The sequence below is a fragment of the Mirounga angustirostris genome, unplaced genomic scaffold (assembly GCF_029215605.1).
Source record: "Mirounga angustirostris isolate CCGP_5_RB_7025 unplaced genomic scaffold, mMirAng1.0.hap1 SCAF_12, whole genome shotgun sequence".
Taxonomy (NCBI): Eukaryota; Metazoa; Chordata; class Mammalia; order Carnivora; family Phocidae; genus Mirounga; species Mirounga angustirostris.
Window position 1 is genome coordinate 91,068,782 of NW_026991720.1, and position 13,763 is coordinate 91,082,544.

Consider the following 13,763-nt stretch of genomic DNA (forward strand, 5'->3'; position numbering starts at 1 on the left):
GAATAGAACTGGATCAACAGAGAATCACGTTACATGTGTTTGATGCTTGAAATAAGCTTCAATTTTGACCATCTGTTGCCTAGAAACTGAAAAGTCACAACCATGGATAAAGCATATATAAGAACAGGGATGTTCAGAGAAAGATTTATTTATTTATTTATTTATTTATTTATTTATTTATTTATTTATTAATTATTTATGAGAGCAAGCATGCACATGTGCGAGTGTGGGGAGGGGCAGAGGGAAAGAGAGAATCCCAAGCAGACTGTGCGCTGAGTGAGGAGCCCAACACAGTGCTCGATCTCACGACCCTAAGATCATGATCTGAGCTGAAATCAAGAGTCAGACACTTAACCAACTGAGCCACTCAGGCTCCCTGTAGAGAAAGATTTTAAAGAACAAGAGTACTTTTGATTAATATTGATCACAGAGATAAAATTTAAAACCATATGTAAAGCTTTGGGACATAAAAGATAATACTTTATTTAGTATATCCACATTCACTGTAGTAGGAAATCTGCTTCAATATCATGTTATTGGTTTTGAGCTATTCTTTTCAAAGATTTATTTATTTGACAGAGAGGGACACAGTGAGAGAGGGAACACAAGTGGGGGAGTGGGAGAGGGAGAAGCAGACTTCCCGCGGAGCAGGGAGCCCGATGCGGGGCTCAATCCCAGGACCCTGGGATCATGACCTGAGCCGAAGGTAGACACTTAACGACTGAGGCACCCAGGCGCCCCTTGAGCTATCTATTTTGCAGCATACAAATATATACACTTATACACTTTTCAAATTTCCCAAGGATAATGCTCTTCTGAGATCCTTCTTTCTTTAACAATCACAAAACTATCAACCGATTCCTTTGGCCCATATGCAAAATCTGCCTCAGTCTGTTTTTCAACATTTATATTGACACAAGTTATATTTTTAAAATTCTGCAAACACCTATATTCACTTCGAATGTGCTAGGCACTGTCCTGAGAACTTAATACATATAAATATTAACTCAGGTTAGGGCACTTTGCTGCCGTCTAATGATGACAACCCCACCACACTGTTATTGCCTTCAAAGAATTACCTTACTAGATTCTTCAAACTTCATTCATTTCACCTGCACCGTCTAATTGTTACAAAACTCAAGGAGTAGTGGCAACATTTCTCCATCTGGGGATGAGGAGAATGGGCAGAATGAGCTTAGCTGATGTCCTGGGTCCCTCAGCTGTAATGCAGCCGAGGCAGGACTGCAACAGCTGGATGCCTTTGACTCTGGTGCTTTTCTAGGCTGCTGCTAAGATCCGGTCCCCCATCTCTCAAACGGGTACCCTGAGGATCTGCAGAAGAATTCTTGAGAGTCTGTAAATGCTTCATAAAATGTGAACCCATCCAAATATGTCCATTAATCCTCCATGAGCATAATGGATCCCCTTAAGGAAGCTTGGATGGGAATTTAGACATCAAGGATGAAAAGAGGTATTAGACTATACAGAGCTATGCTTAGACTTTGCGATGGATCTGGGTTTGCACTCAGTTTTGCCACTTGCTAGCTGTCTCTCTCTGGGCAATTAGTTCAGCTTCTTTGAGCCTCCATTTCTTCATGCATAAAATGGAAGCGATACTACCTAGTAAGATTACTGTCAGTAGTAAAGATAATGAATCCACTGTATATACTATATAGAAGATACTCTAAATGGAAATGGAAACTAAACCATTATTAATTACTATTGGTAATGAAGTGTAAAACCACTGTCCTCAAATATCTGTATATTTGGCTGCCTTCAAAATGTGCTGTTGGCTTCTTCAGACTCAATTTCTACTTGGTTTTGCACCCTGAATTCTTGAGAGTTACCCTTTAAGGCACTCATATCAAAGAGTAGTTTGATAGAACTACAAAAAGAACAAAAAAGGAGTTGCCTGTTGATGTAATATTCCTTTGTAAAACAACAATTCCATCATTACATGTTGAAACACACAGTGACATGTAATTTCTCTTAAAGTTATAAAAGAAAACTAATCTCTCACTCCTTCTACCCATTAGAGAAACTCTGATATGGTCTCAACATTCTTAAGCTTTTGGAAGCTAGAGCTTAAGTACTGTTTCACCATTAAAAGTCTAGAAGAGGTGACCTAGAATGTGCTCCCAAGAAAGGAGACTAGATGTGTAAACCACAGAGAGGAAAATATTCAATGGGAAAAATCTTACCAATTATAATAATCTTTTTACTATATTTCATGAAGTGTCTTCTGCTAGGAACATCCAAGCTTACAGCTGAAGTACTGAACTTCTTCCAGTACAGGTATATCCTTTGATCATAATCCTTATGCCTAACCTTGCCATGGCCTCCTGATAGATGGAGTTGGTCACCTTGACTTGGGGATGACCACCTGTCATGCTTTGGCCAATGGATGTTAGTGAGTATCATGCAAGCAAAGGCTTGAAATAGGCTTGCATGGTTGACTAGCTGTTTTGTATTCCTGCCATTCACGATGAAAAGCACAAGTTTTGGGGGAACCACCGGTCAAAGAGGATGGGAGACGCAGGGAGTGCACCTGGACCCATCATGACTACATTTCTCAAAACCGAAGTTGAAGAGAAATTCTTAAAACTGGCCAGAAGAAAAAGATGTGTTATTTCACAGAGGAACAACCTAAGAATAATAGCAGATTTATCATCAGAAATAATCCAAGCAAAAAGATGGTGAGGCAATATCTTTGAAGTACTGAGAGAAAAAAACTTAGAATTCTGTGCCCCTTGAAAATATTTTTGAAAAACAAAAATGAGATGACTATTTGTTCATACATACAAAAGCAGAAAGAATTCACTGCCATCAGATCCACACTACAACTAATGTGAAACGACATTTTTCAGGCACAATAAGTAATACTAGATGGAAATATGGTTCTATACAAGGGAATGACGATCACCAAAGGAATGAGAAATAGTAACTATGTAGGTAAGAATATATGACTTTAGTTATTATTTAAACCTCCTTAAAAGATAAGTAACTGCTTAAACAAAGATAATGGCAAAGTAACATGAAGTTGCTTTACATTAAAAAGTAAAATCTGTAACAAAAATAGTACAAAAATCAGAAGGGGGAAATGTAAATATACTATTGTGAAGTTCTTATACTATACCTGAAATGGCGTACTACTATTCGAAGGTAGACTGTAACAAATTAAAACATATACTTTAAGCCCTAAAGCAACTACTAAAACAAACAAAATAAAAGAGAGTAATAAAAATAATCAATCTAAAAGAAGGCAGCAAAAAGAAGGGTTAAAACGGATGGCACAATAGAAAACAAGTATCAAAGTGCTAGATTTAAACTTCACTATATGAATAACTACCTTGAATGAAACTGGTCTAAATAATATAATGAAAAGCAGAGGTTATTAGATTGGACTAAGAAAGCAAGATTCAATAGACACTGCCTACAAGAAACTGATTTCAAATACAGAGACACAAATAGGTTAAAAGTAAAAGGATGGAGAAAGATATACTATGCCAGCCTAACCAAAAGACAGCTTGAACAGTTATACTAATGTCAAGAAAAGAAGATTTCAAATCAAAGAACATTATTAGGGATAAAGAAGTTCATTTCCTAATACGAAAAGGCATTAATTCTAAACATTTATGCATTCAATCACAGAGCATGAAGATACATGAAGTAAGAACCAAGAAAACAGCAAAAAGAAATTTCAAAATGCACAATTCTGTAGGGGAGATTTCACTAGCCCTCTTTCAATAACTGAAAGAAGAAATAGAAAATCAACAAGGTTATAGAAGATACAGAAAACATCAAGACCCAGTTTGATCTCATTTACACTTACAAAACACTCCATACAGTAGCAGAATACACATTCTTTTCAAGTGCATGCAGAACATGGAACTAATATAGACACTATTCCGGGGCAACGAACAGGTCTCAATAAATTTAAAAACATTCAAGTCACACAAAGTATCTTTCTGACTACAGTGGAATTAAGTTTTAAATCAATAAGAGAATTATCTCTGGAAAAATCCACAAATATTGGACAAAAATAACCCGATGAAAGACACCAAAAAAAGAGAAAAATCAAAAGAAAGAAGAAATCAAAGTGGAAATTAGAAAATATCTTGAGTTGAATAAGAATAAAGACAACACACCAAAATCTGTGAGATGTTGCTCAAGCAGTATTTAGAGAAAATTTACAGCACTAAATCCCTATATAGGAAAAGAAGGAAGGTCTCAAATCAGTAACTTCACCTTCTACCTTGCAAATTAGGGAAAAAAAATATACACAGCAAATAAAATTCTAAGTAGAAATGGGGGAAATTATGCAGATCAGAGTGGAAATGAATAAAATAGAAAATGAGAGAGAGATAATATCTATAAAACCAAAAGGAAGTGCTTTGAGAGGATTAATAAAATTGATAAACCTCCAGCCAGACTGATCAAGGGGGCTGGGGGGAGAAAGAGAGGGCACAAATTACCAGCATCAGGAATGAGAGAGGGGGCATCACCACAGATAATAAAAAAGAACAATAAGGAAGATTTATAAGCCACTTAGTTCCAATACACTTAACAATTTAGATGAAAGAGACAAATTTCTTGAGAAATACAAACCTACCACATATAGAGAAGCTGAATCACTACGTTGTACACCTGACACTAATGTAACATTGTATGTCAACTATACCCAAATAAAAAAATATTAAGAAAAAAACAAACAAAAAGTCCCCACAGGCACAGATGGCCCCTCCAGTGAATTCTGCCAAAGAGTTAAGGAAGAAAAAAATACCAATTCTACACAACTGAAGAGGAGTGAATATTTCCCGACTCATTCTATGAGAAAAGCATTACCCTGGTACTCAAATCAAATCAGATAATGACATTATTAAAAACAACACCCTATGGACTAATGTTCTTCATCAACACATATGCAAAAATGCTAGGGAAAGCTATTTAGCAAATTGAATGAAAATATATATAAAAATTAATTGCCTAATGACCAATTGAGCTTTATCTCAGGAATGCATGATTGACTTGCCATTTGAAAACTCACGAACATAATTCATCATATCAACAAACCAAAAAAGAAAACTCATATGATCATCTTGATAGATGTGCAAAAAGAATTTGAAAAAATCCACATCCATTTCTGTTCAAAACTCTAAGTAGGAAAAAAAGGCAATTTCCTCAACCTGATAAAAGTATCTATGAAAACCTACAGCTATCACTATGTTTAATTACGAAAGACTGGAAGCTTTTCCCCTAAGATCAAGACAAGGATGGCTCCCTCACCACTTCTATTCAACAATACTGGCAGTACTAGACAGTGAAATAAAAATAAGCAGAAAAAAAAGAAATCAATGGCATCCAGAGTAAAAAGAAAAAAGTAAAACTATCTTTATTCACAGAAGATATGACCACTAATATAGAAAAATCCAAGGAAATCTATAAAAAAAGCTACAGGAACTAATATTGAGGTTAGCAAGGCTACAGGACATAGCATTAATATACAAAAATCAGTTGTATTTATATATAACAGTATGAACAACTAGAAACTGAAATTTTAAAAATGCAACTTACAAAAGCCCTAAAAATATGAAATACTCAGGGATAAACCCAACCAATGACGAGAAATACCTGTACACTGAATACTACAAAACACAGCAAAGATAAATTAGAGAAGACCTAAATAAAGCGAGAGCTATACAGTGTTTATGGGTCACACAACTCAGTATCATTAATATGTCAATGCTCCCAGAGGGAGCAAGATGGCGGAGGAGTAGGAGACCTGGATTTCGTCTCCTCTCAGGAATTCAGCTGGATAGGGATCAAACCATTCTGAACACCTACAAACTCAACAGGAGATTGAAGAAAAGAATAGCAACAACTCTCTGAACAGAAAAGCGACCACTTTCTGGAAGGCAGGACGTGCGGAGAAGTGAATCCGAGGCGATATTCGGGAGGATGGACAGCGGGGGAGGGGCCTCCGTCGGCCGCTTCTGGCAAGTGATAGAGCCGCGGAGCACAAAATCGGAACTTTTAGAGTCTACTCCGCTGAGGGACGTCGCTCCAGTGGCTAAGCAGGGGGTGGAACCCTCACGGGACAGTGTGGTCTCAGGACCCTCGGGGTCACAGAAAGACTGGGGGTGCCTGAGTGCAGCAAGCTCCCAGGTATCAGAGCAGGGAAGCCGGCTGCAGAGACGGAGCCCAGGCGCGGGCTCTCAGCTAAGGGTTGCCATAGACCGTGATCCGCGGCACAGTCGGGCCACTGCTCCTCCAGCAGGGACCCAACAAGCGGCAGATCCGGGGAGACGCCCCTTCCTCCCCTGGGAGGAGCCACGCGGGAGCACACCGCAGGGATCTGCTGGGTTTGGAGACTCCACCCGCGGTCAGGTGCCCGAGATAGAAACGCACGGTCATTGGACGGGTGAGCACGGAGTGCGGCCGGAGACTAGGGAGACGGGAGTGACTGACGGCTTTTCTCTGGGGGCGCACTGAGGAGCGGGGCCCCGAGTTCTCGGCTCCTCCGGGGCAGAGATTGGGAGGCCGCCATTTTCACTCTCCGCCTCCAAAGCTGTACAGAAAGCTTGCAGGGAACAAAAGCTCCCGAGAGCAAACCCGAGCAGATCACTTAGCCCGGACTGGGCAAGGGCGGGGCAATTCCGCCTCCAGCAAAGACATTTGGGAACCACAGCAACAGGCCCCTCCCCCAGAAGATCAGAAAGAACAGCCAGCCAAGACCAAGTTTACCGATCAATGAGAATGGCAGAACTCCAGCGCTAGGGGAATACTGCACATAGAATCCATGGCTTTTTCCCCATGATTCTGTAGTCCTTCAAAGTTAATTTTTTTTAACTGTTTTTTTTTTTTTTGAATTTTTCTTTTTCCCTTTTTCAACCAACATCTTATCAATCCCTTTTTGAAAAAACATTTTTATTTTTCATATTTAGAGTCACATTCTATCCCTTCATAGTAGTTACCCATATTTTTGGCATATATATATAAGTTGTTCTCTCTTTAAAATTTTGAGATAGTTTCTTCTAACAGATCAAAATATACCCTAAATCTCTAGTGTATGGTTTTGTTCTACTCTCCTGCCTGATCACATTCTCTCCCTTTTTTTTTTTAATGCTCTTCTTTCTTTTTTCAAACAACTTATCAATTCGTTTTATAAAATTTTTATAATTTCCATCTTTACAGTCATATTCCATCCCTTCATCATATCAACCCTTATTTTTGTACATATATAAGTTTTTCTTTATTTAAAATTTTGGGAGGCACTTTCTTCTAACAGACCAAAATACACCCAAAATCTAGTGTGTGGCACTGATCTATATACCAGCCTTATTATATTTGATCACATTCTGTTTTTTGTTTTGTTTTGTTTTGTTCTGTTTTTGTTGTTTTTATCTTTATCTTTATCTTTTTCTTTTTTTTTCATTTTCTTTTTTCTCTCTTTCCCTTTCTTTTTCCATTGCTTCAGGTCTTTTCTGATTTGTTTAGAGTATATTTTCTGGGGACGTTGTTAACCTGCCAGCATTTTGTTCTCTCATTAATCTATTCTCCTCTACACAAAATGACAAGATGGAAAAAATCACCTCAACAAAAAGAACAAGAGGTAGTACCGACTGTCAGGGACCTACTCAATACGGACATTAGTACGATGTCAGATCTAGAGTTCAGAATCATCACTTTAAAGATACTAGCTGGGCTTGAAAAAAGCATGGAAGTTATTAGAGAAACCCATTCTGGAGAAGTAAAAGAACTAAAATCTAACCAAGTCAAAATCAAAAAGGCTATTAAAGAGGTGCAATCAAATATGGGGGCGCTAACTGCTAGGGTAAATGAGGCAGAAGAGAGAATCAGTGATATAGAAGACCAAATGATGGAAAGTAAAGAAGCTGAGAAAAAGAGAGATAAACAACTACTGGATCACGAGGGCAGAATTTGAGAGATAAGCGATACCATAAGACGAAACAACATTAGAATAATTGGGATCCCAGAAGAAGAAGAAAGAGAGAGAGGGGCAGAAGGTATACTGGAGCAAATTATAGCAGCGAACTTCCCTAATTTGGGGAAGGAAACAGGCATCAAAATCCAGGAAGCACAGAGAACCCCTCTCAAAATCAATAAAAATAGGTCAACACCCCGACATCTAATAGTAAAACTTATGAGTCTCAGAGACAAAGAGAAAATCCTGAAAGCAGCTCGGGAGAAGAGATATGTAACCTACAAGGGTAGAAAGATTAGATTGGCAACAGACCTATCCACAGAGACCTGGCAGGCCAGAATGGACTGGCAGGATATATTCAGAGCACTAAATGAGAAAAATATGCAGCCAAGAATACTATATCTAGCTAGGCTGTCATGGAAAATAGATGGAGAGAGAAAAAGCTTCCAGGACAAACAAAAACTAAAGGAATTTGCAAACACAAAACCAGCCCTACAAGAAATCTTGAAAGGGGTCCTCTAAGCAATGAGAGAGCCTAAAAGCAACATAGACCAGAAAGAAACACAGACAATATACAGTAACAGTCACCTTACAGGCAGTACAGTGGCACTAAATTCCTACCTTTCAATAGTTACCCTGAATGTAAACGGGCTAAATGCCCCAATCAAAGACACAGGCTATCAGATTGGATTAAAAAACAAGATCCATTGATATGCTGTCTGCAAGAACCTAATTTTAGACCCAAAGACACCCCCAGATTGAAAGTGAGGGGGTGGAAAACCATTTACCATGCTAATGGACACCAAAAGAAAGCTGGGGTGGCAATCCTTATATCAGACAAATTAGATTTTAAACCAAAGACTGTAATAAGAGATGAGGAAGGACACTATATCCTACTTAAAGGGTCTATCCAACAAGAAGATCTAACAATTGTAAATATCTATGCCCCTACTATGGGAGCAGCCAATTACATAAGGCAATTAATAACAAAAGCAAAGAAACACAACAACAATACAATAATAGTGGGGGTTTTTAACACCCCCCTCACTGAAATGGACAGATCCTCTAAGCAAAAGATCAACAAGGAAATAAAGACTTTAAATGACACACTGGACCAAATGGACTTCACAGACATATTCAGAACATTCCATCCCAAAGCAACGGAATACACATTCTTCTCTAGTGCCCATGGAACATTCTCCAGAATAGATCACATCCTAGGTCATAAATCAGGTCTCAACTGGTACCAAAAGATTGGGATCATTCCCTGCCTATTTTCAGACCACAGTGCTTTGAAACTAGAACTCAATCACAAGAGGAAAGTCAGAAAGAACTCAAATACATAGAGGCTAAAGAGCATCCTACTGAAGAATGAATGGGTCAACCAGGAAATTAAAGAAGAATTAAAAAAATTCATGGAAACCAATGAAAATGAAAACACAACTATTCAAAATCTTTGGGATGCAGCAAAGGCAGTCCTAAGAGGAAAATATATAGCAATACAAGCCTTTCTCAAGAAACAAGAAAGGTCTCAAGTACACAACCTAACCCTTCACCTAAAGGAGCTGGAGAAAGAACAGCAAATAAAGCCTAAACCCAGCAGGAGAAGAGAAATAATAAAGATCAGAGCAGAAATCAATGAAATAGAAACTAAAAGAACAGTAGAACAGATCAACGAAACTAGGAGCTGGTTCTTTGAAAGAATTAACAAGATTGATAAACCCCTGGACAGACTTATCAAAAAGAAAAGAGAAAGGACCCAAATCAACAAAATCATGAATGAAAGAGGAGAGAACACAACCAACACCAAAGAAATACAAACAATTATAAGAACATATTATGAGCAACTCTATGCCAGCAAATTAGATACCTGGAAGAAATGGAGGCATTCCTAGAGATGTATCAACTACCAAAACTGAACCAGGAAGAAATAGAAAACCTGAACAGACCCATAACCACTAAGGAAGTTGAAGCAGTCATCAAAGATATCCCAAAAAACAAAAGCCCATGGCCAGATGGCTTCCCAGGGGAATTCTACCAAACATTTCAAGAAGAATTAATACCTATTCCTCTGAAACTGTTCCAAAAAATAGAAATGGAAGGAAAACTTCCAAACTCATTTTATGAGGCCAGCATTACCTTGATCCCAAAACCAGACAAAGACCCCATCAAAAAGGAGAATTACAGACCAATATCCCTGATGAACATGGATGCAAAAATTCTCACCAAAATACTAGCCAATAGGATCCAACAGTACATTAAAAGGATTATTCACCACATAAGTGGGATTTATGCCTGGGCTGCAAGGTTGGTTCAACATCCACAAATCAAACAATGTGATACAATACATTAACAAAAGAAAGAACAAGAATCATATGATCCTCTCAACAGATGCAGAAAAAGCATTTGACAATGTACAGCATCCTTTCTTGATCAACACTCTTCAGAGTATAGGCATAGAGGGTATATACCTCAATATCATAAAAGCCATCTATGAAAAACCTACAGCGAATATCATTCTCAATGGGGAAAAACTGAGAGCTTTCCCCCTAAGGTCAGGAATATGGCAGGGGTGTCCACTATCACCACTGCTATTCATCATAGTATTGGAAGTCCTAGCCACAGCAATCAGACAACAAAAAGAAATAAAAGGCATCCAAATCGGCAAAGAAGAAGTCAAACTCTCACTCTTTGCAGATGATATGATACTTTATGTGGAAAACCCAAAAGACTCCACCCCAAAACTGCTAGAACTCATACAGGAATTCAGTAAAGTGGCAGGATATAAAATCAATGCACAGAAGTCAGTGGCATTCCTATACACCAACAACAAGACAGAAGAAAGAGAAATTAAGGAGTCCATCCCATTTACAATTGCACCCAAAACCATAAAATACCTAGGAATAAATCTAACCAAAGAGACAAAGGATCTGTACTCAGAAAACTATAAAATACTCATGAAAGAAACTGAGGAAGACACAAAGAAATGGAAAAACGTTCCATGCTCATGGATTGGAAGAACAAATATTGTGAAGATGTCAATGCTACCTAGAGCAATCTACACATTCAATGCAATCCCCATCAAAATACCATCCACTTTTTTCAAAGAAATGGAACAAATAATCCTAAAATTTGTATGGAACCCGAAAAGACCCCGCATAGCCAGAGGAATGTTGAAAAATAAAAGCAAAGCCAGCGGCATCACAATTCCGGACTTCAAGCTCTGTTACAAAGGTGTCATCATCAAGACGGCATGGTACTGGCACAAAAACAGACACATAGATCAGTGGAACAGAATAGAGAGCCCAGAAATGGACCCTCAACTCTATGGTCAACTCATCTTCGACAAAGCAGGAAAGAATGTCCAATCGAACAAAGACAGTCTCTTCAACAAATGGTGTTGGGAAAATTGGATAGCCACATGCAGAAGAATGAAACTGGACCATTTCCTTACACCACACACAAAAATAGACTCCAAGTGGTTGAAAGACCTCAATGTGAGACAGGAGTCCATCAAAATCCTAAAGGAGAACACAGGCAGCAACCTCTTTGACCTCAGCCGAAGCAACTTCTTCCTAGAAACATGGCCAAAGGCAAGGGAAGCAAGGGCAAAAATGAACTATTGGGACTTCATCAAGATAAAAAGCTTTTGCAAAGCAAAGGAAACAGTCAACAAAACCAAAAGACAACCGACAGGATGGGAGAAGATATTTGCAAATGACATATCAGATAAAGGGCTAGTATCCAAGATCTATAAAGAACTCATCAAACTCAACACCCAAAGAACAAAGAATCCAATCAAGAAATGGGCAGAAGACATGAACAGACATTTTTCCAAAGAAGACATCCAAATGGCCAACAGACACATGAAAAAGTGCTCAATATCGCTCAGCATCAGGGAAATCCAAATCAAAACCTCAATGAGATACCACCTCACACCAGTCAGAATAGCTAAAATTAATAAGTCAGGAAACAACAGATGTTGGCGGGGATGCGGAGAAAGGGGAACCCTCCTACACTGTTGGTGGGAATGCAAGCTGGTGCAGCCACTCTGGAAAACAGGATGGAGGTTCCTCAAAAAGTTGAAAATAGAGCTACCATACTATCCAGCAATTGCACTAATGGGTATTTACCCCAAAGATACAAAAGTAGGGATCCGAAGGGGCATGTGCACCCCAATGTTTATAGCAGCAATAGCCAAGCTGTGGAAAGAGCCAAGATGTCCATCGACAGATGAATGGATAAAGAAGATGTGGTATATATATACAATGGAATATTATGCAGCCATCAAAAGGAATGAGATCTTGCCATTTGCAACGACGTGGATGGAACTGGAGGGTATTATGTTGAGAGAAATAAATCAAGCAGAGAAAGACATGTATCATATGACCTCACTGATATGAGGAATTCTTAATCGCAGGAAACAAACTGAGGGTTGCTGGAGTGGGGGGTGGGGTGGGAGGGATGGGGTGACTGGGTGATAGACACTGGGGAGGGTATGGGCTCTGGTAAGCGCTGTGAATTGTGCAAGACTGTGGAATCTCAGATCTGTACCTCTGAAACAAATAATGCAATATATGTTAAGAAAAAAAAAAAGAAGAAGAAGAAGGTAGCGGGAGGGGAAGAATGAAGCGGGGGAAATTGGAGGGGTGGACAAACCATGAGAGACGATGGACTCTGAAAAACAAACTGAGGGTTCTAGAGGGGAGGGGGGTGGGAGGATGGGTTAGCCTGGTGGTGGGTATTGAGGAGGGCACATTCTGCATGGAGCACTGGGTGTTATGCACAAACAATGAATCATGGAACACTTCATCTAGAACTAATGATGTAATGTATGGGGATAAAAAAAATGAATTGCTGATACATGCTACAAAATGGATGAACTTCATAATAATTATGCCGAATAAAAGATGCCAGACCAAAAAGGGTACACACACTGTATGATTCCATCTGTATAAAATTCTAGGAAATTCAAACGAACATATGGGGACAGAAAGAGGAGTGTCTGCCTGGAGGGTTCGGTATGTGGAGAGGAACAGGAGCGATTACAGACACAAAGAAACTCTGGGAGTGACAGTTATATTCATTATCTTGATCCTGGTGATGGTTTCATGGGTGTACACATACTTCAAAACTTATCAAAATGTATACTTTAGGGGCACCTGGGTGGCTCAGTCGGTTAAGCATCCGACTCTTGATTTGGGCTCAGGTCATGATCTCAGGGTTGTGAGATCAAGCCCTGCATCAGGCTCTGGGCTGGATGTGGAGCCTGCTTAAGAGTCTCTTTCTCCTCTCCCTCTACCCCATGAGAAAAAGTACATTAGTAAGAGTGGTTTTTGCTGGGAAACATCACTATGCTTTTAAATTTTTACTTTTTGCTTCTCTGTAATTTACTAGTTTTTTGTGTTAACAATGCATCCTTCATGGCATTATTCTTATAAGCGTATCAGGTAACAGACATTTCATTTTATAGCCACAGACACAAAACATTTAGAGTCTCCAAATTGCAGGCAGGCAGGCAGACAAACAGATGGACAGACAGACAGACACACACAATGATTTCTTAATGATAACACAATACTGTAATATAGCTTGAAATCAGGCAACGTGATGCCCCCAGTTTTGTTTTTCTTTTTCAACATCTCCTTGGCAATTCGGGGTCTTTTCTGATTCCATACAAATTTTAGGACTGTTTGTTCCAGCACTTTGAAAAATGTCATTGGAATTTTGATCGGGATGGCATTGAAGGTATAGATTGCTCTGGGTAGTATAGACATTTTAACAATGTTTCTTCTTCCGATCCATGAGCATGGAATGT

General features: G+C 39.0%; 1 protein-coding gene across 1 annotated transcript in view; it reads right to left on the minus strand.

Annotated features, from left to right (window-relative positions):
* Positions 1-13,763, minus strand: part of AMPH (amphiphysin) — a 299,364-nt gene that overhangs the window by 78,680 nt on the left and 206,921 nt on the right. The window lies entirely within an intron of this gene.